Source organism: Bombina bombina, chromosome 5 (genome assembly GCF_027579735.1).
Source record: "Bombina bombina isolate aBomBom1 chromosome 5, aBomBom1.pri, whole genome shotgun sequence".
NCBI classification, from domain to species: domain Eukaryota; kingdom Metazoa; phylum Chordata; class Amphibia; order Anura; family Bombinatoridae; genus Bombina; species Bombina bombina.
The window spans coordinates 633443146-633470305 of NC_069503.1; the positions used below are offsets into that span (position 1 = coordinate 633443146).

At 40.6% G+C, this 27160-nt stretch overlaps 1 protein-coding gene across 1 annotated transcript in view; it reads left to right on the top strand.

Moving 5' to 3' along the window:
• PTPN3 (protein tyrosine phosphatase non-receptor type 3) overlaps positions 1-27160 on the top strand; it is a 651525-nt gene that overhangs the window by 173339 nt on the left and 451026 nt on the right. The window lies entirely within an intron of this gene.

The window sequence follows — 27160 nt, forward strand, 5'->3', positions numbered from 1 at the left end:
TATAAATCATATTATCCAAAAAGATTGGAAGCCACCGTTTCCCATGCTTGTGCCGAGTCTTATAATCAGAGCATCTTATGACACCTATTCCTACATACATACATTAACCTTCTCGGAATTCCTAAATGGGGGGGGGGAAGGAGAAAAAAAAAAAAAAAAAAAAAATAGGGGGGGGGGGGGGCGGAAGTACCACCACCAAGAAGACACCGAAATGAGCCGCTCAGAGTTTTAGCTTTTTACAGCCAGATTGCAGGGAGGGCCTCATTGGCCACCATCATCATAAAGTGATCATTATTCTTTAAGGGTGAGACAAATTGAATCTGGGCCTGTTGGGGCCAAGAGATAATTACCCTCTTCCACTTATCAAAGAAGAACCTGAAAGCCTTTTCTGATCCCCCAACTAAAAATTGTCGTTCGATAATCATTTGTAGCTTAATAGTGTTGACAAGTTCGTTTACCGTGGGGGCTTCACAAGCTCCCCATTTGCAAAATATCAGATGACGAGCTGCCAGAATAACCATGTTGATTAATTGTCCCTCCCCTTTATATCGCCCGTATTCCTTTAAAAGAAAGATATAACTTAATTGGAGGGCACATTCCTCTTGTACAAACTTATTTACCCAGAATTGTATTCTGTTCCAAAATTGTCGGATTTTAGGGCAGTCCCAAATACAGTGTTGCAAATCCATTCCTTCTTTCTGGCATTTAAAACAATGCCTCTTATCCCCATTTTGGTCCCATTTACTCATGATCCTTGGGGTTAGATAGAAATTGTTTAAGAGCTTAAACTGCGATTCTTTCCAGCTTACTACTCTCGTTGCAGCGTCTGCTAGTTTAATGCTTCTTTCAATATTTTCACCTTGCACTGAAGTGATAAATTTAGTAAGAAACACTTTCCTTTTCTTAATTTGTTCTTTCCCTGATATATTTAATAATAATTTATACCAATATAATATGGATCTTTTTCCCGCCGCGTACAACTTCACTCCTGAATCAATTCCTGGATCTCAGCGTGCAGTGAATGTCAGAGGGATGTGAGGAGAGTATTGCCTATTTGAATGCAGTGATCTCCTTCTACGGGGTCTATTTCATAGCTTCTCTGTTATCGGTCCGTAGAGATTCATCTCTTACCTCCCTTTTCAGATCGACGATATACTCTTATATATACCATTACCTCTACTGATTCTCGTTTCAGTACTGGTTTGGCTTTCTACTACATGTAGATGAGTGTCCTGGGGTAAGTAAGTCTTATTTTCTGTGACACTCTAAGCTATGGTTGGGCACCTTTTATATAAAAGTTCTAAATATATGTATTCAAAACATTTATTTGCCTTGACTCAGGATGTTCAACGTTCCTTATTTCAGACAGTCAGTTTCATATTTGGGATAATGCATATGAATAAATCAATTTTTTTTCTTACCTTAAAATTTGACTTTTTTTCCTGTGGGCTGTTAGGCTCGCGGGGGCTGAAAATGCATCATTTTATTGCGTCATTCTTGGCGCAGACTTTTTTGGCGCAATTTTTTTTTTCTGTTTCCGGCGTCATACGTGTCGCCGGAAGTTGCGTCATTTTTGACGTTTTTTTGCGCCAAAAGTGTCGGCGTTCCGGATGTGGCGTCATTTTTGGCGCCAAAAGCATTTAGGCGCCAAATAATGTGGGCGTCTTTTTTGTCGCTAAAAAATATGGGCGTCACTTTTGTCTCCACATTATTTAAGTCTCATTATTTATTGCTTCTGGTTGCTAGAAGCTTGTTCACTGGCATTTTTTCCCATTCCTGAAACTGTCATTTAAGGAATTTGATCAATTTTGCTTTATATGTTGTTTTTTCTATTACATATTGCAAGATGTCCCAGATTGACACTGAGTCAGAAGATACTTCTGGAATAACTCTGCCTGGTGCTGGATCTACCAAAGTTAAGTGTATCTGTTGTAAACTTATGGTATCTGTTCCTCCAGCTGTTGTTTGTAATGAATGTCATGACAAACTTGTTAATGCAGATAATATTTCCTTTAGTAATGTTACATTACCTGTTGCGGTTCCGTCAACATCTAATACTCAGAGTGTTCCTGTTAACATAAGAGATTTTGTTTCTAAATCCATTAAGGAGGCTATGTCTGTTATTCCCCCTTCTAGTAAACGTAAAAGGTCTTTTAAAACTTCTAATTTTTCAGATGAATTTTTAAATGAACATCATCATTCTGATAGTGGTTCCTCTGGTTCAGAGGATTCTGTTTCAGAGGTTGATGCTGATAAATCTTCATATTTATTCAAAATGGAATTTATTCGTTCTTTACTTAAAGAGGTCTTAATTGCATTAGAAATAGAGGATTCTGGTCCTCTTGATACTAAATCTAAACGTTTAAATAAGGTTTTTAAATCTCCTGTAGTTATTCCAGAAGTTTTTCCTGTCCCTGATGCTATTTCTGAAGTAATCTCCAGGGAATGGAATAATTTGGGTAATTAATTTACTCCTTCTAAACGTTTTAAGCAATTATATCCTGTACCATCTGACAGATTAGAATTTTGGGACAAAATCCCTAAGGTTGATGGGGCTGTCTCTACTCTTGCTAAACGTACTACTATTCCTACGGCAGATAGTACTTCCTTTAAGGATCCTTTAGATAGGAAAATTGAATCCTTTCTAAGAAAAGCTTACTTATGTTCGGGTAATCTTCTTAGACCTGCTATATCTTTAGCGGATGTTGCTGCAGCTTCAACTTTTTGGTTAGAAGCTTTAGCGCAACAAGTAACAGATCATAATTCTCATAGCATTGTTAATCTTCTTCAACATGCTAATAACTTTATTTGTGATGCCATCTGTGATATCATTAGAGTTGATGTCAGGTATATGTCTCTAGCTATTTTAGCTAGAAGAGCTTTATGGCTTAAAACTTGGAATGCTGATATGTCTTCTAAGTCAACTTTGCTTTCCCTTTCTTTCCAGGGTAATAAATTATTTGGTTCTCAGTTGGATTCTATTATCTCAACTGTTACTGGAGGGAAAGGAACTTTTTTACCACAGGATAAAAAATCTAAAGGTAAATTTAGGTCTAATTATCGTTTTCGTTCCTTTCGTCACAATAAGGAACAAAAGCCTGATCCTTCACCCACAGGAGCGGTGTCAGTTTGGAAACCATCTCCAGTCTGGAATAATCCAAGCCTTTTAGAAAACCAAAGCCAGCTCCCAAGTCCACATGAAGGTGCGGCCCTCATTCCAGCCCAGCTGGTACGGGGCAGATTATGATTTTTCAAAGAAATTTGGATCAATTCAATTCACAATCTTTGGATTCAAAACATTGTTTCAGAAGGGTACAGAATTGGCTTCAAAATAAGGCCTCCTGCAAAGAGATTTTTTCTTTCCCGTGTCCCAGTAAATCCAGCGAAGGCTCAAGCATTTCTGAAATGTGTTTCAGATCTAGAGTTGGCTGGAGTAATTATGCCAGTTCCAGTTCTGGAACAGGGGCTGGGGTTTTATTCAAATCTCTTCATTGTACCAAAAAAGGAGAATTCCTTCAGACCAGTTCTGGATCTAAAAATATTGAATCGTTATGTAAGGATACCAACATTCAAAATGGTAACTATAAGGACTATCCTGCCTTTTGTTCAGCAAGGGCATTATATGTCCACAATAGATTTACAGGATGCATATCTGCATATTCCGATTCATCCAGATCACTATTAGTTTCTGAGATTCTCTTTCCTAGACAAGCATTACCAGTTTGTGGCTCTGCCGTTTGGCCTAGCAACAGCTCCAAGAATTTTTACAAAGGTTCTCGGTGCCCTTCTGTCTGTAATCAGAGAACAGGGTATTGTGGTATTTCCTTATTTGGACGATATCTTGGTACTTGCTCAGTCTTCACATTTAGCAGAATCTCATACGAATCGACTTGTGTTGTTTCTTCAAGATCATGGTTGGAGGATCAATTTACCGAAAAGTTCATTGATTCCTCAGACAAGGGTAACCTTTCTAGGTTTCCAGATAGATTCAGCGTCCATGACTCTGTCTCTGACAGACAAGAGACGTCTAAAATTGATCTCAGCTTGTCGAAACCTTCAATCACAATCATTCCCTTCGGTAGCCTTATGCATGGAAATTCTAGGTCTTATGACTGCTGCATCAGACGCGATCCCCTTTGCTCGTTTTCACATGCGACCTCTTCAGCTCTGTATGCTGAACCAGCGGTGTAGGGATTACACAAAGATATCTCAATTAATATCTTTAAAACCGATTGTACGACACTCTCTGACGTGGTGGACAGATCACCATCGTTTAGTTCAGGGGGCTTCTTTTGTTCTTCCGACCTGGACTGTAATTTCAACAGATGCAAGTCTGACAGGTTGGGGAGCTGTTTGGGGGTCTCTGACAGCACAAGGGGTTTGGGAATCTCAGGAGGTGAGATTACCAATCAATATTTTGGAACTCCGTGCAATTTTCAGAGCTCTACAGTCATGGCCTCTTCTAAAGAGAGAATCGTTCATTTGTTTTCAGACAGACAATGTCACAACTGTGGCATACATCAATCATCAAGGAGGGACTCACAGTCCTCTGGCTATGAAAGAAGTATCTCGAATACTGGTATGGGCGGAATCCAGCTCCTGTCTAGTTTCTGCGGTTCATATCCCAGGTATAGACAATTGGGAAGCGGATTATCTCAGTCGCCAAACGTTACATCCGGGCGAATGGTCTCTTCACCCAGAGGTATTTCTTCAGATTGTTCAAATGTGGGGACTTCCAGAAATAGATCTGATGGCCTCTCATCTAAACAAGAAACTTCCCAGGTATCTGTCCAGATTCAGGGATCCTCAAGCGGAAGCAGTGGATGCATTGTCACTTCCTTGGAAGTATCATCCTGCCTATATCTTTCCGCCTCTAGTTCTTCTTCCAAGAGTAATCTCCAAGATTCTGAAGGAATGCTCGTTTGTTCTGCTGGTGGCTCCAGCATGGCCTCACAGGTTTTGGTATGCGGATCTTGTCCGGATGGCCTCTTGCCAACCGTGGACTTTACCGTTAAGACCATACCTTCTGTCACAAGGTCCTTTTTTCCATCAGGATCTCAAATCCTTAAATTTAAAGGTATGGAGATTGAACGCTTGATTCTTAGTCAAAGAGGTTTCTCTGACTCTGTGATTAATACTATGTTACAGGCTCGTAAATCCGTATCTAGGAAGAAATATTATAGAGTCTGGAAGACTTACATTTCTTGGTGTCTTTCTCATCATTTTTCCTGGCATTCTTTTAGAATTCCGAGAATTTTACAGTTTCTTCAGGATGGTTTGGATAAAGGTTTGTCTGCAAGTTCCTTGAAAGGACAAATCTCTGCTCTTTCTGTTCTTTTTCACAGAAAGATTGCTAATCTTCCTGATATTCATTGTTTTGTACAAGCTTTGGTTCGTATAAAACCTGTCATTAAGTCAATTTCTCCTCCTTGGAGTTTGAATTTGGTTCTGGGGGCTCTTCAAGCTCCTCCGTTTGAACCTATGCATTCATTGGACATTAAATTACTTTCTTGGAAAGTTTTGTTTCTTTTGGCCATCTCTTCTGCTAGAAGAGTTTCTGATTTATCTGCTCTTTCTTGTTAGTCTCCTTTTCTGATTTTTCATCAGGATAAGGCGGTGTTGCGAACTTCTTTTAAATTTTTACCTAAGGTTGTGAATTCTAACAACATTAGTAGAGAAATTGTGGTTCCTTCATTATGTCCTAATCCTAAGAATTCTAAGGAGAGATCATTGCATTCTTTGGATGTAGTTAGAGCTTTGAAATATTATGTTGAAGCTACTTAAACTTTCCGAAAGACTTCTAGTCTATTTGTTATCTTTTCCGGTTCTAGGAAAGGTCAGAAGGCCTCTGCCATTTCTTTGGCATCTTGGTTGAAATCTTTTAATTCATCATGCTTATGTCGAGTCGGGTAAAACTCCGCCTCAAAGTATTACAGCTCATTCTACTAGGTCAGTTTCTACTTCCTGGGCGTTTAGGAATGAAGCTTCGGTTGATCAGATTTGCAAAGCAGCCACTTGGTCTTCTTTGCATACTTTTACTAAATTCTATCATTTTGATGTGTTTTCTTCTTCTGAAGCAGTTTTTGGTAGAAAAGTACTTCAGGCAGCTGTTTCAGTTTGATTCTTCTGCTTATAATTTCAGTTTTTTTCATTATAAGATTTAAACTTTATTTTGGGTGTGGATTATTTTCAGCGAAATTGGCTGTCTTTATTTTATCCCTCCCTCTCTAGTGACTCTTGCGTGGAAGATCCACATCTTGGGTAGTCATTATCCCATACGTCACTAGCTCATGGACTCTTGCTAATTACATGAAAGAAAACATAATTTATGTAAGAACTTACCTGATAAATTCATTTCTTTCATATTAGCAAGAGGCCATGAGGCCCACCCTTTTTGTGGTGGTTATGATTTTTTTGTATAAAGCACAATTATTCCAATCCCTTATTTTTTATGCTTTTGCACTTTTGTCTTATCACCCCACTTCTTGGCTATGCGTTAAACTGATTTGTGGGTGTGGTGAGGGGTGTATTTTAGGCATTTTGAGGTTTGGGAAACTTTGCCCCTCCTGGTGGGAATGTATATCCCATACGTCACTAGCTCATGGACTCTTGCTAATATGAAAGAAATTTATCAGGTAAGTTCTTACATAAATTATGTATATATATATATATATATATATATATATATATATATATATATAATAAAAAGAAAGAGCTCTACACAATCTTGAGAGCTAAAGTGGAACACAGGCCGCACAGTACAAAACCCACACTATATTTGTAACAAAGATATACATATACAAATTTATTAAAATCACAAGTACTAGGATGTGCGCCCCCACCTATGCCTGTTTACATCTAGGTGCCTGGGAAGCAATTGATGTTTTCCAGGGTTTGGACCAATGGGTGGAGGCTCACGTCGCCCTATGGCTGCGTTTTGTGGATGACATCCTAGTACTGTGGAAAGGGGATGTAAAATCGGTAGACAAATTTGTTGAGTTGTTGAACAAGAATGACAGGAACTTGTTCTTAACTTACCAAATTAGTAACAAGGAAGCTACCTTTTTGGATCTCAAATTGATTATTGATAATGTACTATTAAAAACAAAAGTGTTTCGGAAAGAAACAGCAACTAACAATTTACTATATGCCTCTAGCCATCATCCTGAAGCCTTAAAAAATGGGATTCCGGTGGGACAGTTTTTGAGGTTAAAGAGATGCTGTTCCACAGAGTCTGACTTTGAAGGTAAGGCTAGTGAAATGGCTCAGAGGTTTCTGCAGAGAGGATATTCGAGAAATCAGGTGCAGAAAGGTTGGGTTAGAGCTAGACAGACACCAAGAAACCAACTGTTATATAAGGAGGTTGATAAATCAAAGGGAGATAATGAAATCCGCCTCATCACTAAGTATAATTCTCATTGGAATAAACTTTGTGATATCCTTAAAAAACATTGGCATATTCTGTCAAATGATAATTCAATTGCTAAATATATTCCAAAATATCCTCTCTTAACTGCTAAGAGAGCATCAAGTATTAAAGATAGATTGGTCCATAGTGAGTTCCAGAGAGAGGCTCCTAAAAATTGGCTGACACAATCACAGATTAGGAAGGGTTGTGAACCTTGCGGAAGATGTGTGTACTGTAAGTACATAGTCAAAGCCTCAAGTTTCTGCACAGAATATTCTGAAAAGTCATATCACATAAACGAAAGGATAGTCTGTAACACCACAAATGTTATTTATATGTTACACTGCTCGTGTCCCAAATTTTACATTGGGAAAACAACACGAGAGTTAAAGGAAAGGGTGAGAGAACATAGAGATAGCTTTAAAGATAAGGACTCAGATAGCCCGGTGGCTAGGCACTTTCAAACAATGCATCACTCAGATATTTCTCAGCTTAGAGTACTAGGTATTGAGCATATCAAGCCCAGAAGGAGAGGTGGCAATGTTGACCAACTATTACTCCAACATGAGTCACGTTGGATGTATAGACTAAACACCCTCTCCCCTCTGGGCTTGAATGAAAAAATTGAATTTTCTTGTTTTCTGTAAATACTCGTTTATATCTAATTACTAGCATTGATGAATATGTGTTATATCATATTTTCAATAACAAAGCATAAGATCATTGTAGTTTTTAAGACATGTTTAAAGGGACAGTATACACTCATTTTCATATAACTGCATGTAATAGACACTACTATAAAGAATAAGATGCACAGATACCGATATACAAATCCAGTATAAAACTGTTTAAAAACTTACTTAGAAGCTTTCAGTTTAGCTTTGATGAAAAGGTAGCTGGAAAGCCCACTGCAAGTGGGAAATAAGACACTTTTCCCCCCTCCCCCTTCTTTTGCATATGAAAAGACCCTTTACACAAACAGGAGCAAGCTGGAGAAGGTATACATGAGTATTCACATAAAACTTTGGGGCTTGGTTAGGAGTCTGAAAATCTGAGCAATGTTATTTAAAAATAAGCAAAACTAAACATTTTTTTTTTAAAAAAAACTTCATGGGCTATATAAATAGATCATCTACAAAACATTTATGCAAAGAAAAAATGAGTGTATAATGTCCCTTTAACTACATAATTGCCGGTCAATGCTATAGTAGAAATTTTAATGCTAATTTATCTTTATCTTTATTTCTAAAAGTCTAAGGGCTTTGGATATTGTAAATAGCCATATGTTTCATGGTAGAGTTTAAGTTGCTGTAAATATCATGTCATTAATAATCGTCAGCCTATGTATAACCATGCAAGCATCATTCCCCTTTAAGAATCCTAAGAAGGGTAAGAAACAATGTATCCGCATAAGTGTATAAAATCCAGCTCAGCTGTCAAGCCTGACACATCTGATGAAGCCCCTAAGTCCAGCCCGGAAAGGGGAGGGGCGAAACGCGCAATGTTTGAAGCAACAGACACAGCGTGGAGAACGCCAGCATGGTAGAACAGCTGTGAAGTTTGCGGTAACTATTCAAGTATCATCATTTGAGCAAGTGAAGAGCTGCACTGGCTGATTACATCACGGTGAGACACACTGCAAAAGGGATCCTGCTTGGTAATACCCATAGAATGTGTGATTGAAGTGAAGGTAAGTCGTGCAGCAGTAAGTCTTTTACCCATTTGGAATCTAATAACGCTGCATATATATGTGACCGGAGCGGTTATCATTGCCACGCATATTGCCACACATTAACTCTCTGAATTTCTGGAAATCCGGTACCGGATCAGTAATAATAATTAAGAGAATCAAGGACGGTAATTATTGTTCACCAACAAACCGGAGCGTGTATTAACACTCAAGTGCCCGGCAGCAGAGGTGAACTTTATATGGGCCGGCTCACAATTTCTATAGCATGCTAATTTAAATTGTCTTTGGGTAGTGCATATGCACTTTATATAGTTCTCAGCAACTTTATCAGTATTTGTTCTTGGCTTTGTGATTTTAATAAATATGTATATGTTCAAGCATACTCATTGAGGATATCTCTGTTACAAATATAGTGTGGGTTTTGTACTGTGCGGCCTGAGTTCCACTTTAGCTCTCAAGATTGTGTAGAGCTTTCTTTTTAATATTATTTTTATGTTTTTGGGACTGCCAGCACATAACGTACCCCTATAAGCATTCTGAGTGCCCCCTAGCCCTAGTAATATATATATATATATATATATATATATATATATATGTGTATGTATATATGTATGTGTGTATATATATATATATATATATATATATACATACACATTCGCCCCAGCCATCACAAAAATAGTGCAGTGTTTACTAAAAACAGGAGACTTCCCAGATCCTCTAAAATAAGCTGTGGTAAAACTACTCCTTAAGAAACCTTTATTAGACCCAGACTGCATGACTTATTACAGACCAGTATCCAACCTCCCATCTCTTGGGAAAATAATTTAAAAACAGAATTTATGTTTACCTGATAAATTACTTTCTCCAACGGTATGTCCGGTTTAACGGCGTCATCCTTACTTGTGGGATATTCTCTTCCCCAACAGGAAATGGCAAAGAGCCCAGCAAAGCTGGTCACATGATCCCTCCTAGGCTCCGCCTTCCCCAGTCATTCGACCGACGTAAAGGAGGAATATTTGCATAGGAGAAATCATATGATACCGTGGTGACTGTAGTTAAAGAAAATAAATTATCAGACCTGATTAAAAAACCAGGGCGGGCCGTGGACCGGACACACCCGTTGGGGAAAGTAATTTATCAGGTAAACATAAATTCTGTTTTCTCCAACATAGGTGTGTCCGGTCCACGGCGTCATCCTTACTTGTGGAAACCAATACCAAAGCTTTAGGACACGGATGATGGGAGGGAGCAAATCAGGTCACCTAGATGGAAGGGCACCACGGCTTGCAAAACCTTTCTCCCAAAAATAGCCTCAGAAGAAGCAAAAGTATCAAATTTGTAAAATTTAGTAAAAGTGTGCAGTGAAGACCAAGTCGCTGCCTTACATATCTGATCAACAGAAGCCTCGTTCTTGAAGGCCCATGTGGAAGCCACGGCCCTAGTGGAATGAGCTGTGATTCTTTCAGGAGGCTGCCGTCCGACAGTCTCATAAGCCAATCTGATGATGCTTTTAAGCCAAAAAGAGAGAGAGGTAGAAGTTGCTTTTTGACCTCTCCGTTTACCAGAATAAACAACAAACAAGGAAGATGTTTGTCTGAAATCCTTTGTAGCTTCTAAATAGAATTTTAGAGCACGAACTACGTCTAAATTGTGTAACAAACGTTCCTTCTTTGAAACTGGATTCGGACACAAAGAAGGTACAACTATCTCCTGGTTAATATTTTTGTTAGAAACAACCTTTGGAAGAAAACCAGGCTTAGTACGCAAAACAACCTTATCTGCATGGAACACCAGATAAGGAGGAGAACACTGCAGAGCAGATAACTCTGAAACTCTTCTAGCAGAAGAAATTGCAACCAAAAACAAAACTTTCCAAGATAATAACTTAATATCTACGGAATGTAAGGGTTCAAACGGAACCCCCTGAAGAACTGAAAGAACTAAATTGAGACTCCAAGGAGGAGTCAAAGGTTTGTAAACAGGCTTGATTCTAACCAGAGCCTGAACAAAAGCTTGAACATCTGGCACAGCCGCCAGCTTTTTGTGAAGTTAAACAGATAAAGCAGAAATCTGTCCCTTCAAAGAACTTGCAGATAATCTTTCTCCAAACCTTCTTGAAGAAAGGGATAGAATCTTAGGAATTTTTATCTTGTTCCATGGGAATCCTTTAGATTCACACCAACAGATATATTTTGTCCATATTTTATGGTAGATTTTTCTAGTTACAGGCTTTCTGGCCTGAACAAGAGTCTCAATGACAGAATCTGAGAACCCTCGCTTTGATAAAATCAAGCGTTCAATCTCCAAGCAGTCAGGTTGGAGTGAGGCCAGATTCGGATGTTCGAAACGGACCTTGAACAAGAAGGTCCTGTCTCAAAGGTAGCTTCCATGGTGGAGCCGATGACATATTCACCAGGTCTGCATACCAAGTCCTGCGTGGCCACGCAGGAGCTATCAAGATCACCGATGCCCTCTCCTGATTGATCCTGGCTACCAGCCTGGGGATGAGAGGAAACGGTGGGAATACATAAGCTAGGGTTGAAGGTCCAAGGTGCTACTAGTGCATCTACTAGAGTCGCCTTGGGATCCCTGGATCTGGACCCGTAGCAAGGAACCTTGAAGTTCTGACGAGAGGCCATCAGATCCATGTCTGGAATGCCCCACAATTGAGTAATTTGGGCAAAGATTTCCGGATGGAGTTCCCACTCCCCCGGATGAAATGTCTGACGACTCAGAAAATCCGCTTCCCAATTTTCCACTCCTGGGATGTGGATTGCAGACAAGTGGCAGGAGTGAGTCTCCGCCCATTGAATGATTTTGGTCACTTCTTCCATCGCCAGGGAACTCCTTGTTCCCCCCTGATGGTTGATATACGCAACAGTCGGTCATGTTGTCTGATTGAAACCGTATGAATTTGGCCTTTGTTAGCTGAGGCCAAGCCTTGAGAGCATTGAATATCGCTCTCAGTTCCAGAATATTTATCGGGAGAAGAGATTCTTCCCGAGACCAAAGACCCTGAGCTTTCAGGAGTTCCCAGACCGCGCCCCAGCCCACCAGACTGGCGTCGGTCGTGACAATGACCCACTCTGGTCTGCGGAAGCTCATCCCCTGTGACAGGTTGTCCAGGGTCAGCCACCAACGGAGTGAATCTCTGGTACTCCTGATCTACTTGTATCGTCGGAGACAAGTCTGTATAATCCCCATTCCACTGACTGAGCATGCACAGTTGTAATGGTCTCAGATGAATTCGCGCAAAAGGAACTATGTACATTGCCCGCGACCATCAAACCTATTACTTCCATGCACTGCGCTATGGAAGGAAGAGGAACAGAATGAAGTACTTGACAAGAGCTTAGAAGTTTTGATTTTCTGGCCTCTGTCAGAAAAATCCTCATTTCTAAGGAGTCTATTATTGTTCCCAAGAAGGGAACTCTTGTTGACGGAGATAGAGAACTTTTTTCTACGTTCACTTTCCACCCGTGAGATCTGAGAAAGGCCAGGACAATGTCCGTATGAGCCTTTGCTTGTGGTAGGGACGACGCTTGAATCAGTATGTCGTCCAAGTAAGGTACTACTGCAATGCCCCTTGGTCGTAGCACCGCTAGAAGGGACCCTAGTACCTTTGTGAAAATTCTTGGAGCAGTGGCTAATCCGAATGGAAGTGCCACAAACTGGTAATTCTTGTCCAGAAAGGCGAACCTTAGGAACCGATGGTGTTCCTTGTGGATAGGAATATGTAGATACGCATCCTTTAAATCCACCGTGGTCATGAATTGACCTTCCTGGATGGAAGGAAGAATTGTCCGAATGGTTTCCATTTTGAACGATAGAACCTTGAGAAACTTGTTTAGGATCTTGAGATCTAAGATTGGTCTGAATGTTCCCTCTTTTTTGGGAACTATGAACAGATTGGAGTAGGAATCCCATCCCTTGTTCTCCTAATGGAACAGGATGAATCACTCCCATTTTTAACAGGTCTTCTACACAATGTAAGAATGCCTGTCTTTTTATGTGGTCTGAAGACAATTGAGACCTGTGGAACCTCCCCCTTGGGGGAAGCTCCTTGAATTCCAGAAGATAACCTTGGGAGACTATTTCTAGCGCCCAAGGATCCAGAACATCTCTTGCCCAAGCCTGAGCGAAGAGAGAAAGTCTGCCCCCCACCAGATCCGGTCCCGGACCGGGGGCCAACATCTCATGCTGTCTTGGTAGCAGTGGCAGGTTTCTTGGCCTGCTTACCTTTGTTCCAGCCTTGCATTGGCCTCCAGGCTGGCTTGGTTTGAGAAGTATTACCCTCTTGCTTAGAGGATGTAGCACTTGGGGCTGGTCCGTTTCTGCGAAAGGGACGAAAATTTGGTTTATTTTTAGCCTTGAAAGACCTATCCTGAGGAAGGGCGTGGCCCTTACCCCCCAGTGATATCAGAAATAATCTCTTTCAAGTCAGGGCCAAACAGCGTTTTCCCCTTGAAAGGTATGTTAAGCAATTTGTTCTTGGAAGACGCATCCGCTGACCAAGATTTTAGCCAAAGCGCTCTGCGCAGCCACAATAGCAAACCCTGAATTTTTCGCCGCTAATCTAGCCAATTGCAAAGTGGCGTCTAAAGTAAAAGAGTTAGCCAATTTGAGAGCATGAATTCTGTCCATAATCTCCTCATAAGAAGAATCTTTATTGAGCGACTTTTCTAGTTCATCGAACCAGAAACACGCTGCTGTAGTGACAGGAACCATGCATGAAATTGGTTGTAGAAGGTAACCTTGCTGAACAAACATCTTTTTAAGCAAACCCTCTAATTTTTTATCCATAGGATCTTTGAAAGCACAACTATCTTCTATAGGGATAGTAGTGCGTTTGTTTAGAGTAGAAACCGCCCCCTCGACCTTGGGGACTGTCTGCCATAAGTCCTTTCTGGGGTCGACCATAGGAAACAATTTCTTAAATATAGGGGGAGGGACAAAAGGTATGCCGGGCCTTTCCCATTCTTTGTTTACAATGTCCGCCACCCGCTTGGGTATAGGAAAAGCTTCGGGGGGCCCCGGGACCTCTAGGAACTTGTCCATCTTACATAATTTCTCTGGAATGACCAAATTCTCACAATCATCCAGAGTAGATAACACCTCCTTAAGCAGAGCGCGGAGATGTTCCAATTTAAATTTGAATGTAATCACATCAGGTTCAGCTTGTTGAGAAATTTTCCCTGAATCTGAAATTTCTCCCTCAGACAAAACCTCCCCTGGCCCCCTCAGACTGGTGTAGGGGCACTTCAGAACCAATATCATCAGCGTCCTCATGCTCTTCAGTATTTTCTAAAACAGAGCAGTCGCGCTTTCGCTGATAAGTGGGCATTTTGGCTAAAATGTTTTTGATACAATTATCCATTACAGCCGTTAATTGTTGCATAGTAAGGAGTATTGGCGCACTAGATGTACTAGGGGCCTCCTGTGTGGGCAAGACTGGCGTAGACGAAGGAGGGGATGATGCAGTACCATGCTTACTCCCCTCACTTGAGGAATCATCTTGGGCATCATTTTCTCTAAATTTTGTGTCACATAAATCACATCTATTTAAATGAGAAGGAACCTTGGCTTCCCCACATACAGAACATAGTCCTATCTGATAGTTCAGACATGTTAAACAGGCATAAACTTGATAACAAAGTACAAAAAACGTTTTAAAATAAAACCGTTACTGTCACTTTAAATTTTAAACTGAACACACTTTATTACTGAAAATGTGAAAAAGTATGAAGGAATTGTTCAAAATTCACCCAAAATTTCACCACAGTGTCTTAAAGCCTTAAAAGTATTGCACACCAAATTTGAAAGCTTTAACTCTTAAAATAACGGAACCGGAGCCGTTTTTATATTTAACCCCTATACAGTCCCTGGTATCTGCTTTGCCTGAGACCCAACCAAGCCCAAAGGGGAATACGATACCAAATGACGCCTTCAGTAAGCTTTTTCTATGTATCTGAGCTCTCACATGCATCTGCATGTCTTGCTTCCCAAAAACAACTGCGCAATAGAGGCGCGAAAATGAGGCTCTGCCTATGATTAGAGAAGGCCCCCAGTGAAAAAGGTGTCCAATACAGTGCCTGCCGGTTATTTTACATAATTCCCAAGAATAAAATAACTCCTCAAAATTATGAAGTATTAAAAATGCTTATATATCAATCGTTTTAGCCCAGAAAAATGTTTAACCAGTCTTTAAAGCCCTTGTGAAGCCCTTTATTCTTATTTAATAAAAATGGCTTACCGGATCCCATAGGGAAAATGACAGCTTCCAGCATTACCAAGTCTTGTTAGAAATGTGTCATACCTCAAGCAGCAAAAGTCTGCTCACTGTTTCCCCCAACTGAAGTTAATTCCTCTCAACAGTCCTGTGTGGAAAACAGCCATCGATTTTAGTAACGGTTGCTAAAATCATTTTCCTCTTACAAACAGAAATCTTCATCTCTTTTCTGTTTCAGAGTAAATAGTACATACCAGCACTATTTTAAAATAACAAACTCTTGATTGAAGAATAAAAACTACATTTAAACACCAAAAAACTCTAAGCCATCTCCGTGGAGATGTTGCCTGTACAACGGCAAAGAGAATGACTGGGGAAGGCGGAGCCTAGGAGGGATCATGTGACCAGCTTTGCTGGGCTCTTTGCCATTTCCTGTTGGGGGAAGAGAATATCCCACAAGTAAGGATGACGCCGTGGACCGGACACACCTATGTTGGAGAAAAGTAGTGACAACTCAACTGAAAGCCCATCTATCACGCCTGAACATATTCAATCCTTTCCAGTCAGGCTTCAGATGCCACCACATCACTGAAACAGCGCTAGTCCGTGTGCTAAATGATCTCCTCATGGCAAGAGACAAAGGTGATTACTCCATCCTAATCCTCCTGGATCTCTCCACTGCATTTGACACCATTGACCATAGGATTCTTATATAGCGCTTGCAGCACATCTGTGGTCTTGTAGTCACAGTCCTTAACTGGTTTAAATTTTTCCTCGCTGGTAGATCACAGAGAGTAATATCAGCATCAAGCTCATCAGCACAGACATAACTGGCCTGCAGAGTTCCACAAGAATCCATCCGGTCTCCCATGCTATTCACAATTTACTTACTACCACTGAGGGGCATAATTAACTGACATGGCCTAAGGTATCATTGTTACGCTAATGACACACAACTCTACTTCTCCTTTGCTCCAGATACTATAGACCCAGCATGCCGCATAAACAGTTGCTTAACAGACCTCATAGAATGGATGAATGCTAGCTGTCTCAAAGTGAACCCAGACAAAGCAGAGTTACTCTTGGTGAGGGGACCCCGGGCATCAAAAATATCCCATGATCACCCAACTGGCCTGGAGCTTGGAGGCTCGGAACTCGTTAGTTCAGCAAAGGTACCAAACCTCGGAGTGCTGATTGACGCTGGACTATCTTTTAAACAATAGATTTCCTCTGTAATAAAATCTGCCTACTTTCATCTGAAAAACATAGCCAGGATACAACACTTAATTCCACAGAATGATATGCCAGATTACTGCAATGCTCTTTACTTGGGCCTCCCAAAAATAGAATTCCATCGCCTTCAGACGGTACAAAAACGCAGCAGCCAGACTACTGACCATCAAACTCGCTCCTGCCACATAACACCTGTTCTCCACTCCCTGCATTGGCTTCCAATGAAATGGCGAACATATTTTAAAATTGGCCTGCTGACCTTCAAAGCCTTAAACAACCAAGGCCCACGGTACCTGAAAGAGCTCCTGACACCCTACATCCCATCCCGCTCACTTAGGTCAGCCAAAACATCCCTCCTCTCAGTGCCAAGAATAAGGACAAACTCGGGCTCCAGAGCATTCGGCCATCCTGCCCCTACTTTCTGGAACTCTTTACCGTGCACAATCAGAGAGGCACCGTCCTTACAGACTTTTTTTAAAAAAAGCTAAAGACCCACCTCTTCCATCAGGCATTCAGTCCGCTTATCTGACCTTCAGAAACTCTTTTTATGTCTTTATGTTGGTATATTTGTAAAGTGCTTTGAGTCTCACAAGAAGGAAAGCGCTATATAAATTGTAAATTTATATATATATATATATATGTGTGTTTGTGTTTATATATATATATATATATATGTGTGTGTGTGTGTGTGTATGTGTATATATATATGTATATATGTCCTAAGATATGAAGAGTCCACAACATCATAAATTACAAGTGTAAATATCATTCCTGGCCAGCATGAGGAGGCAAAGAGCACTACAGCAAAGCTGTTAAGTTTCACTCCCCTACCCAAAATCCCCAGACATTCTCTTTGCCTCTGTCAATGGAGGAGGTGAAGTTTTTGTGTCTGAAGAATTTTTTTTTAGTATAGCTGTTGTCCACGTCAATCTCTGCAGTAAAGTAGTGGTGGCTTTAAAGCAGTTAGGAACTTGTGAGGTGGGCCTTGCTTCGTTTTCTTAATATATTTGCTGCCCATGGTATAGAAAGCCAGAGTAGGTTTACTCTGTTCTCTCTTTTCTCCACAGGCCTCTGTAAGTAGTATGTGTCCTTTCACGCGTTGTGAGATGTCCTCCTGCCTGACGGCAAGATGTGCAGGTAAGTGCTTTTGTCTTCTAGGGCTGGGAGTCCTGCACTGAAGGGAGACTCTCTGCACTTTATTTTGGGACATAGAATCCTTAATGGAGGATTTTTAATTGGCAGTGGGCAGGCACTTAATTGTATGTGGATATGAAGACTTATGAGTTAACTCCCTCCATGGATAGGAGGAGTTAACCCTCTATAGTGGTTCAGATACTTTATTTTTATTGGGATTTAATATCCTTGGGCAATACACTTTCTTCATTGGCCTGCCTCTGCCGGCTATGAAGTGTGAATTTTTTTTGTTGCGCAGCTTCAATCATCCCGGTCACGTGACCTTCCTCATTGGCCTTCCTCTGCCGGCTATAAAGCATGCATTTTTTGTTGCACAGCTTCAATCATCCTGCTCACGTGACCTTCCGTCTCCACTTTCAGTAATCATGAGCAGTGAAGGCGACTGGATTTGAGAGTGAGACGGGCTAGAATCCGGACGTTTTTTCTCGTTACTGCTGGGATTATCAAAGTGGGCAGGTAGGCACCTCAGTGTAAGCTGAGGTGTAGAGGCTGTACTATAGATTGTTGAGCTAAGTGAAAGTAAAACGCTAGTAATATAAAAGCTATTTTCTTTTTTCACTTTCAATTGCTTACAAGGGCCATTTTACTTTAAGCAGTGAGGACACAGGTTGTGTATCTAACCTATTCCGCTCTACTGTTTCTTAAAGGGACAGTATATTAAATAAGTGTATTTAATTTTTTTGTCTTAAATTTTTGCTAATACCTTTTCCTTAGTCATGGAAGAGGATTCTGTTTCTTTGAACCGGTGTCTCCTATGTTTAGAGAACCAAATTGTGTTGCCCATGCAATTTTGTACCTCTTGTCTAGATGGGATCTTAAAACACAAAGATACACTTTTCGTTTCTGAGCCACATGTCTCTCAGGATGATGCTGTTCAGGCAATGCCACAGCCTTCTCCTCAAACGTCCCAAGCCTTAGTGGTGTCATATACAGTGCCCTGCGGTTCCTCTCAATCTCCAGGAGGAGTTTATTTGCCTGCAGAAATTGCTGCCCGGGTATCTGCTGCAGTATCTGTGGCTTTATCTGCCATTCCTTTGCTCATCTGATGATGAGGATACATTGGTAGCCTCTGAGGGTGAAATATCAGATTCCTACATCTGATGCTAAAGTAGTATCCTTCAAATTTAAGCTTGAACACCTTTGTGTATTGTTAAAAGAGGTTTTGGCTACTTTGGACGACTCTGATATTCCTGTCGTTGTCAACCCTAAGAAATCTAGTAAACTTAATAAATACTTTGATGTTCCTTCCTCTGTGGATGTGTTTCCGGTTCCAGACCGTGCTACGGAGATTATTACACAGGGATTGGGAGAAGCTAGGGATACCTTTTTCCCTGTCTCCTATTTTTAAAAAGATGTTTACTGTTGCTGACTCCATCAAAGATTAATGGCGCACAGTTCCTAAAGTAGAAGGGGCTTGTTCTACTCTGGCTAAGAGAACTACTATCCCTATAGAGGATCCAATGGACAAAAAGCTGGAGGCTTATTTGAAGCAGATGTATGTTCATCAAGGTCTTCAATGGCAACCTGCGGTTTGTATTGCCACGTTGTCAAGTGCGGCATCTTATTGGTACGACGTCTTGTCTGATTCTCTTCAGGCTGAGACTCCTTTGGAGGAGATCCAAGACAGAATTAAGGCTCTCAGGCTAGCCAATTCTTTTATTTCTAATGCTATCATGCAAGTTATTAAACTAGGAGCCAAGATATCTGTTCTAGCCCGCAGGGTGTTGTGGCTAAAATCTTGGTCAGCTGACGTTACCTCTAAGTCCAAGCTTTTGGTGCTTCCTTACAAGGGTAAGACCTTGTTTGAACCTGGTCTGGCAGAAAAAATTTCTGATATTACGGGTGGAAAAGGGTCTTTTCTACCACAAGACAAGAAGAATAGGCCTAAAGGGCGTCAGAGTAATTTTCGTTCCTTTCGTAACTTCAAAGGAAAGTCTTCCTCTCCCTCTTCCAAGCAGCAAAAGTTCAAGTCTTCTTGGAAACCCAATCAGTCTTGGAACAAGGGGAAGCAATCAAAGAAACCTGCAGCTGAGTCTAAATCAGCATGAAGGGATTGCCCCCAATCCGGGATCGGATCAAGTGGGGTGCAGACTTTCTCTTTTTTTATCAAGTGGGGATACGAGATGTCTCAGATCCCTGGGCTATGGACATAGCATCTCAGGGTTACAAAATAGAATTCAAGACTTTTCCTCCCAGGGGCAGGTTCTACCTCTCAAGATTATCTGTAGACCAGATAAAAAGAGAGGCATTCTTGAATTGCTTTCGGGACCTTTCTTCCCTGGAAGTGATAGTTCCTGTTCCAGTAAGGGAACAGGGTCTAGGATACTATTCAAATCTGTTTGTGGTTCACAAAAAAAGAGGGAACTTTATGTCCTATTCTAGACCTAAAGTGTCTCAACAAGTTTCTCAGGGTTCCATCCTTCAAAAGGGAAACCATTTGTTTCATTCTTCCTTTTGGTCCAAGAGGGTCAGTTCATGACGACCATAGACCTAATGGATGCATATCACAAGTTTCTGAGATTCGCATTTCTAGACAAACATTGTCAGTTTGTAGCTCTTCCTTTTGGCCTTGCCACAGCTCCCAGAATTTTTTGAAAGTTTCTGGGGGTTCTCTTGGCAGTGATCAGGTCTCGTGGAATTGCAGTGGCACCCTACCTGGACAACATATTGGTTCAGGCGCCATCTTTTCAACAAGCAATTTCGCATACAGAGATCTTGTTGTCTTTTCTACGTTCCCACAGTTGGAAAGTGAATCTGGAAAAGAGTTCCCTTGTTCCAGCTTGAATTGTGGTTTTCTTGGGGACCATAATAGATTCCCTAGCTATGAAGATTTTTATGACAGAGGTCAGAAAAACCAAAATTCTCTCCCTGCCTCTCTCTTCAGTCTACTGTTCGGCCATCAGTGGCTCAATGTATGGAGCTAATTGGTCTGATGGTCGCTTCCATGGACATCATTCCCTTTGCTCGATTTCATTTAAGATCTTTGCAATTATGCATGCTTAGACAATGGAACGGGGACCATTCTTAGTTGTCTCAGAATAGATTTAGATCAGTCTACAAGAGGACTCTCCCGTGGTGGCTTTCTCAGGAGCATCTGTCTCAGGGCACATGCTTCCGGAGACCTTCCTGGGTGATCATTACCACGGATGCCAGCCTGCTGGGCTGGGGAGCAGTCTGGGACTTATTGAAGGCACAGGGACTCTGGACTCAGGATGAGTCTGCTCTCCCCATAAATATCTTGGAGTTTAGAGCGATTTACAATGCTCTTATGGCTTGGCCTCAGTTGTCCTTAGCCCGGTTAGCTGGTTCCAGTCGGACAATGTCACCTCAGTGGCCTACATAAACCACCAAGGAGGAACTCAGAGTTCCTTAGCCATGAAGGAGGTGGCTCGGATTGTTCAGTGGGCGGAAGCTCTTAATTGCTGTCTATCTGCCATCCCACATTCCAGGAGTGACAACTCGGAAGCAGATTTCCTTTGCAGACAGACATTTCACCCCAGAGAGTGGGCTCTTCATCGGAGGTGTTCTCCAGGTTAATCCTCAGATGGGGGGGGGGGTGACAGAGTTAGATCTGATGGCGTCTCGGCAGAACGCCAAGCTTCCAAGGTATGAGTCAAGGTCAAGAGATCCACAGGTCGCTTTGATAGATGCTCTAGTGGTTCCTTGGTATTTCAGTCTAGCATACCTGTTTCCCTCGTTTGCTCTCCTTCCACGAGTCATTGCTCGTGTAAAACAGGAGAGAGCATCAGTAATTCTAATAGCTCCTGCTTGGCCTCGCAGGATCTGGTATGCAGACCTAGTGAAGATGTCATCTCTTCCACCTTGGAGGTTGCCTCTGAGGAAGGACCTTCTAACTCAGGGTTCATTCCTTCATCCAAATCTCGTTTCTCTGACGCTGACTGTTTGGAGATTAAAGGCTTAGTTCTGTGTAAGCGTGGATTTCTGTGTAAGCGTGGAGTCGGTCATTAAGACCCCGATTCAGGCTTGCAAGCCTGTTACTAGAAAGATTTACCATAAGATATGGCGTAAATATCTTTACTGGTGTGAATCCAAGGGCTACTCTTGGAGTAGGGTCAGGATTCCTAGGGTTTTGTCCTTTCTCCAGGAAGGTCTGGAGAAGGGTTTGTCAGTCAGTACTCTGAAGGGTCATATTTCGGCATTAACCATTTTGTTACACGAGCGTCTGGCGGATTTGCCAGATGTGCAATCCTTTTGCATTCCATAGATATTAAGTTGTTATCTTGGAAGGTTTTGTTTCTTATTGCTATCGCTTCTGCTCGGAGAGTCTCGGAACTCTTGGCTTTGCAGTGTGATTCGCCTTACATTATCTTTCATGCTGATAAGGCGGTTCTTCGTACTAAGTTGGGTTTTCTTCCTAAAGTTGTTTCGGAAAGAAATATTAATCAGGAGATTGTTGTTCCTTCTCTATGTCCGAATCCTTCTTCTCATAATGTACGTCTGTTGCACAACTTGGACGTTGTGCGTGCTCTAAAATTATACCTACAGACGACTATGGATTTTTGCCAGTCCTCTGCCCTGTTTATCTGTTTATCTGGAAAGCGTAAAGGTCAAAAGGCTACTGCTACTTCTCTTTCCCTCTGGTTAAAAAGTATAATTTGTTTTGCTTATAAGACTGCTGGTCAGCAGCCTCCTGAGAGAATTACAGCTGATTCCACAAGGGCCTCCCAGGGCTTTCAAAAACGAAGCATCTGTGGAACAGATTTGCAAGGCTGCAACTTGGTCCTCTTTGCATACTTTTTCAAAATTTTACAAATTTGATACTTTTGCCTTGGCTGAGTCTTCTTTTGGGAGAAAAGTTCTTCAAGCGGTGGTGCCATCTGTTTAGGTCTGCATGTCTTGTTCTCCCTCCCTAGTCGTTTGTGTCCTCTAGCTTGGGTATTGGTTACCACTAGTAATTGATCATGTTTCGCTATTTAGATCTTAACACGGAAAAGTTAGCACACATAAAAACTTAGAAATCTAAAGAAGCATTATTGCAATATTACATTAAAAAATATTTAAAAAAATAAAAATGATAAACATACTGGAAAATATTCAAAATAACCCATAGATTATATATACCTATTTTACAGTATTTGTTGTATTATTATTTATTTATTTTTTACAATTTTGTAATTATGTAATATTTCAATGTGCAAAACACATTTTACTTTCCTATGTTCTTCACATAGAATTATTTTTTACTTTTTATTATACAGCAGGTTGATGATTTACAGTTTAAAGAATGTTAAAATCCAGTACACTGTTTCAGAGTGTGTATTATGTATTCAAATATTGTAATTTTCTTAAAGTCATTCTGGGAGTCTTAATCTGGCTCTTTTTTTCCTTTGCACTTTACAGGGGACTCTTTTTAAAGGCAAAACTCATGCAGCACAAATACTTGCAAAATGAATTGTCCATGAATATTTTTTACACTTGAATATCGCTTGATCTGTCTTTGGACATGTTAGACAACTACCTGTAGAACTGGTCAAATAGTGCTACTCTTTAATCTGCTCTCCATGGTTTTAAATTATATGTCCTAGTAACTTGACTGGAAATTATAGACAATTAGAGGCTTTGCATGGTTCGTTGTAGCCTCTGGTTTAGAAGAGAAATGTAAATAAGAAGTGTTCATGCTATCACTAAGCATAAATATGGCAAAATACCATGTAGGCATTTGAATAATTTGTAAAAAGTGCCTTTAAGAGGTTGTTTTTTTAGGTCTCTTTTTTTAATACATCATATTATAACATAATAATGGGAAGCAACTTCCCATTACATTCTAGGTGGAGTTCTAGACTATTTGAGTGTTTATTATATCGGGCCTTAACAAACCCTGGCGCCAGAGTCCCCAAAACGCTCATGGGTGTTCCCCAGATCCCCCCGCTGGCCGCCACCAGCCACATAAAAAAATCAGCTTGGTGTGGCTGTATCCCTTTTTAGGGCTTACAGCTGTGAAATACAAATCCAAGTTTTATTGTCTTATTATAGAATGTGTGTATAAAATATAATTATATATCTGTTTATCTGTCTATCTATACTGCTTGCTTTAAATATACTGTTTGTCCAGTATTTGTTTAAGTCCATGTCAAGGGGCATGGTGGCATTTTCTCCCTGAGCTACCATTTATAGAAAAATTATATATATATATATATATATATATATATATATATAAAATTATTTATCTTGCCCCTTTTCTCCCTCTTTCTCGCACTCTTTCCCCTCGTCTCCCTCCACTCTTTGGGCAAGATTTATCAAAGGTTTGGCTGCAGGCTTACAAGAGTGAATTTGCTACTACTTGTTATGTGGTGTCTCTCAGTCCCTCCGGTCTTTTTCGATGTGGAGAATAACAGCGCAAGCAGGGGGTGGGGCTGCACACTAACTGTAGTGTGCAATGATAAATGCGATGCGAAACCGGGTGGACAGGGGTGAAGATGTACGCCCCTTTCCGCCGTACTTTGTTAAATCTGGCCGCTGTCTTCTCGTTCCACTCCTTCTACCTGCTCTCTCTCCACTATCTCTTCTCTCTTCACCACCGCCTATCTTTGTCTAGCATTTTTCCTCTTCTTCCTTCCTCTTTTTCACTCTATTTTCTCTTCTCTCCCCTTTCTCACTCTCCCTCCCCCTTCCTCCATTTCCCTCCTCTTTCCATTCTGCCTTTCTGTCTGTCCTCGTTATTACTGAGAAAATCGGTGCACAAGGACTTCAAAGTGAATTGTTATTTTAATATAAATCAAAAAAGGGAAAACCGAAAATATTTCTTTCATGATTCAGATAAAGTATACAATTTTAAACAACTTTCCAATTTATTTCTATCAACAAATTCTCTTTCTTTTTTTTCTTTGTTGAAAAGCAGTGAGATTGCAACAATGTTATACATAAGCAAAAGTGCTAGATGGCAGCACTATTTCCTGTCATGTAGTACTTCAGGCATGTGCACGCTACCTACCTAGGTATCTCTTCAACAAATAGTAACATGAGATCAAAGCAAATTTGATAATAGATGTAAATTGAAAACTTTTTCTATATGAATAATTAAAGAAAAAAAGTTTTTCATGTCTCTTTAAACACCCTGATGCATTTTAGCTGCTAAGTAATAAAGTGGAAAAGTTGGACATTATTATTTTTTAATAGCAAGATTCTATAGAAACTGTCCCGTATGCATATACAAATGTATCTATGAATATTCTATAAGATATATTTCATAAGGATGGCCAAAAGTTTCTGGCTCCTAAATTTATGAGCTGACTCCTAGATTCTGATCAAATTTATTGAGCCCTATATTAGATCAGAAGATACTGTGCATAATCTTTATTCTAGTGTTTAAAGATGCATTTTCCCTCTCTTGTGGCTTTACAGATCTAAATATTCTTTACTTATCTATTTTATCCATAGCAGGATAAGAGAATATCCGTACTACCTAACCAAGCAGTACTTGTAAGGGGGCTGCAAGCTGTAGTTTTAGGTAAATGTTTGACTTGTATAGAGGCATTGACTTGTATAGAGGCATTGGTATTTGGACATTTATTTGCCCAGCACTCAGTAGAAAACTGAACCCTTGTTTAGACACACAATGCTTTCTTCAGGACGGAAGCCACAAAGATTTTCTGGACATAAGGACCAAATATGTTTTTTGTTTTGCCTTTAAAGTTAAACACTAGTGTAAACGGAAGCTATTGAGTTCCTGGATTTAGATATCCTAAACACAAAGAGAGCTGGGCATCTTGCCAACATGTTTTAGAGTGTGCATTGTTTTTAAGGCATGATGTTAATTAATGTAATTAACACCCAACCCCTCTTCCTCCAAATAACACATAGTGTTTTGTTGTTGGAAGATTTTAAATAGGAGGAAGCTATTCTTTTAGTGTAGCAGATCTTTGTCCAGTTCATTTGCTTGTTATAAGGCTAAAGCATTTTTTTTTTTAAAGCTCTGATTCTGGCATTTCTAAAATGCTCCAGGTGCTGCTCAGAGAGCGTATATTGGCACTGAATGTTAAGTACATACTTGTGCAAAGACTTGATTGACAGGCAAGCTAGTGCATTGTGTACCCACCAAGCAGCCATCCGTGTAAGCACTGAGCTCAACACTGGGCATGTGAAACTAGCCTTTGTTTTCTATTGGAAAATGGCTTAAAAAATGTCCCCATGCATAATATAGGGGTATGTGTGTGTGTGTGGGGGGGGTGATATCACACCTCAGTTTGAAAAGTGGCTATCTCAAGATTTCCAAATTAGTTGGCATGACTACAAATAATAAAAAAAAAAATTTGTGATACTTCTCAAGAGAATTCTGATGAATGGGAATATCCACAAATACAAGCACATCTATCAATGATTTCTATTTCTTAAAGTTCCACTTGTGTGCCAAACCCACCAAAAAACTAAGTGGCTTTTATACACCTGTATATAACATGCTATTCCCTATTCTGTTCTAGAAAATAGTTTAATATATATATATATATATATATATATAAGATAGAAATCAGCGCTAGAAGTGTATGAGTATGCTGTTAGTCTTAATATATATTCCCATCCACTACCTGGAATATATATATGTACACAAGACACTTGCAGGTTAAGCAGCAAACAGTCTCATTCAATCAAATGTGGCAAGTCTATGGATGTATATTGTTCATTAGAATCCACAATGCTAGTTCCTGTGTGCTGTGAAAGATTAGGCTGCTCGTCTGTAAGAAAAAGGATGATCCCCCGCAGGGCGAGGTTCCTCTTGAAAATCTGAAAGAGTATGGGACAAGACAAGCGCCAAAAGGCACACTTCGTGTAATACGTTCAGATAGTTTACTTATAGTATAACAGTGGGAAAAATCCGCTCTCACCTGGTTCAACCTCAAGGTATGAGGTATACAAAGGGCACTTGTGTTAGTGTACTCTCATCTCTTGTAGTCCTCCTGTATGTCCTCAGGTCTCCAGGTGTCCCTTAATTTGTTCAGGAGCTCCAAGTGTTTTTGTAATCCAGTGTAGCGGTTATACCGCCAGCATGAAACAGCTCTGGGAACCCTCTGTGTGTGATGGGAAGAAAGCCGCCAAGCTCCTCTCCCCTGCAAACTCTGGAATTCCACCCTCAGCTGTGTGATGTCCGTTTGATGCTTCAGTGTTTCCTGGAGTACGGTTGATGACAAAGGCTTGACAAAGGCTCTGCTAAGAGCTGAAACGTTGCCGGAACTACTTTCTTCACACTATTGTGGCTCACTAAGGACACCGTACTCCAGGTAACACTGAAGCATCAAACGGACATCACACAGCTGAGGGTGGAATTCCAGACTTTGCAGGGGAGAGGAGCTTGGCGGCTTTCTTCCCATCACACACTGTTATACTATAAGTAAACTATCTGAACGTATTACACGAAGTGTGCCTTTTGGCGCTTGTCTTGTCCCATACTCTT